A 3,248-nucleotide genomic window follows, 5' to 3' on the forward strand; every position below is an offset into this window, starting at 1 on the left:
GAGGGTTGCGATCCGTTGCCGGTCACGAAAAAAGACAAAAAGAAAAAAAAAAAAAAAAAGACACAGACTGACTGACTGCATTAAAAAAGAGGACCAAACTATATGATGTCTTCAAGAGACCCACCTCACCTATAAAAACTCACATAGACTAAGAGTGAAAGGATGGAAAAAGATTTACCATGCAAACAGAAATGAAAATGAGCTGGAGTAGCTTTTCTTGTATATGACAAAATAGACTTTAAACTAAAAACCATAAAAAGAGATAATGAGGGCCACTACATAATGATAAAAGGATGGATCCATCAAGAAGACATAACAATCATAAATATATACACACCCAGTGTTGGAGCAGCCAGATTTATAAAGCAAACTCTATTAGACCTAGAGAAGGAAATAGACACTAACGCCATAATAGCAGGGGACCTGAACACCCCACTGTGAATATTGGACAGATCATCTAGGCAAAGAATCAGCAGAGAAACACAAGATCTAAACAACAGTCTGGACCAACTGGACTTGGCAGATATCTACACCACATTCCATCCAACAACCTCAGAATATTCATTCTTCTCATCAGCACATGGATCATTCTCCACATTCTTCTCATCAGCACATGGATCATACTCCAGGATGGACCACATGTTAGGTCACAAATCAAGTCTCAACAAATTCAAAAAAATTGGAAAAATGATATTTGAATAATATATTCTGTCAAATAAATAATTTTTTAAGGAGTGTATTAATAATTATTGAAGACATTGATACACTATTTCAAAATTTCAAAACAGAAGTCACTACAAATGACATGACTGCATATTTATAGTCTTCTCAATATGACCCTCAGAAGATTGAATGAGCAATGTAGCTTTAAACTGTAGAAAATGTAGACGATGTCTAATTCATATTGTAGTGATCTATGTTCATAGAGTATGCACATATTTAATTCCAAACTATGTTAATTGCTAAAAACTTCTTTCACTTAAAAAAGTATGTTCAACTGTAAAGGATTTTGACTGTATTTGATACAGAGTCATTAGAGAAGTTACAGACTATAAATCTGCATAAATCTATTTCCAGCAAAACACAGATGAACAGATTAGGAATTCATAATCTTATGAAGCAATTACCTCAATCTCTCTCTGTAATTGTATTCATTGGAAGAAGTGTTCTATAGTTACGTTTTTTCAAGCCAATACAATATCATCATAAAGCAGTATTTTAGGAACTGAGCCAAGTATTTACACAAATTTAAAGTTAGATTTGAATGTGTTGCTAGCCGTATGTGGCAGACAAAAATATTACAATATTATGTATTATTTAGCAACCCTATACATTATGTATTATTCTCTAAATTGTGAGGCTGTGAAAAGGACAATTGAGAGAGCTTAATTATCTAGCTCAAGCATTTGGTGCTGTATTTGGCAGATATGGACTTCAAATGTTCTCCTTTTCCAGTGAGTGGCCTAAGAAAATCTTTGAAAATGGTTTGCTATTCGCTTGATCCAGAAAACCCCACAAAATTAGGCAAATCAAGAGGTTCAAATCTTCGTGTTCACTTTAAGAACACTCGTGAAATTGCTCGGACCATCAAGGGTATGCATATCCATAAAGCCACCAAGTATCTGAAGGATGTCACCTTACAGAAGCAACGTGTACCATTCAGGCGTTACAATGGTGGAGTTGGTAGGTGTGCCCAGGCCAAACAGTGGGGTTGGACACAGGGTTGGTGGCCCAAAAAGAGTGCTGAATTTTTGCTGCACATGCTTAAAAATGCATAGAGTAATGCTGAACTTAAAGTTTAGATGTAGATTCTCTGGTGATTGAGCATATCCAGGTGAACAAAGCACCCAAGATGCACCGCCCCACTTACAGAGCTCATGGTCGGATTAACCCATACATGAGCTCCCCTGCCACATCTAGGTGAGCCTCACTGAAAGGAACAAATTGTTCCCAAACCAGAAGAGGAGGTTGCACAGAAGAAAAAGATGTCCCAGAAGAAACTGAAGAAACAAAAACTTATGGCTCGAGAATAAATTCAGCATAAAATAAATGCAAATAAAAGTAAGAGAAAAAAATGTTCTCCTTTTCATTTCATCATTCATGTTTTTCCTTCCATAAATGTCCATATAAAATTTGAAATGCCATGGAAAACCACATTTCCATATTTCATAAATCTGAATCAGTTTGACTTAGGTCAGAAATGATAGAATCACTACCTCAAATTTTGCTTAGAAAAATCTCCACCACCACCACCAAGAAGTGATATCTTGTGAGTATATCTGGCTAATTAAACCTAAAAGTTATAAAGAATGAAATAAATAATACAACATCATATATTTGATTCTGATTTAGGCAATTGGTACAAAGATTAACTAACTAATGTATAAATTAGTTGTATTTAATTTGTGTTGACAGGTGTATAGATTTTCACTGCAGGTATAAGCATATGAGAATGATTGCTAAGTCTAGATTCCTATATTTAAAATAAGAATTAGAAAATGTCTTCTTTTTTCAATTATCAATGTACATAAGTAAATCAGGCTTTGGGTCATGAACTATGTTATTGCTCTAACCTTAAGTAGCTTATAGTGTTAGCACCTGAGCAAAGTATCAACAAAGATTCGAGTTCACAAAAATTTGTAATTCTTAAATATCAAGGAGATTCTATATTCAGAAAAATGTATTCACGTTTTTAAAATAACGGTGGCAGATATTCAGCTTAAAAAGAAAATATTTTACATAAAAAAATGACTAACAATGCAACATTTCTCAAAAGACATTTAAAAATATTGTGTTTGAACATTTAAAATAGGTTTTACATATCAAAATATGTCTTGGCTATGAAAAATCCTTTTGATTTTTGTTTGTTTTCTTAACAGAAGGAAATGTTTTTTAGCTGCTATTTATAAATAGACATGACAACTTTAGCAGAAGCATTTAATAATTAAATGCTCCATTTCATTTAAGAAAACAGTCATTAAAGGCCATTCAAAGATAAAGAAAAAAGAACATAGGTCTTCCTTTATACACTGTCTTCATGAAAGTCATTATTATTAGCTTCCTCTTTGATTACTGCTTTATTGGAAAGTTAAAGAAATAAAAAAGAAGAAAGAAAAGAGCATGTTTTGCTTGAGTCTGATTTATAGGATCAAACTAAAGTTTGAGAGTACAAAACCTTCACTGTGCATTAACTCCGACAGTATTTTTCAAGTTAACAACTAATTAATTAAATTAAAAAGAAAGCCCTA

At 33.2% G+C, this 3,248-nt stretch overlaps 1 pseudogene; it reads left to right on the forward strand.

Annotated features, from left to right (window-relative positions):
• Positions 1–1,481: 1,481 nt before the first annotated feature.
• On the forward strand, positions 1,482–2,038 carry LOC103583379 (annotated as a pseudogene).
• Positions 2,039–3,248: the final 1,210 nt, after the last annotated feature.

Source organism: Galeopterus variegatus, unplaced genomic scaffold (assembly GCF_000696425.1).
Source record: "Galeopterus variegatus unplaced genomic scaffold, G_variegatus-3.0.2 Scaffold22462, whole genome shotgun sequence".
NCBI classification, from domain to species: domain Eukaryota; kingdom Metazoa; phylum Chordata; class Mammalia; order Dermoptera; family Cynocephalidae; genus Galeopterus; species Galeopterus variegatus.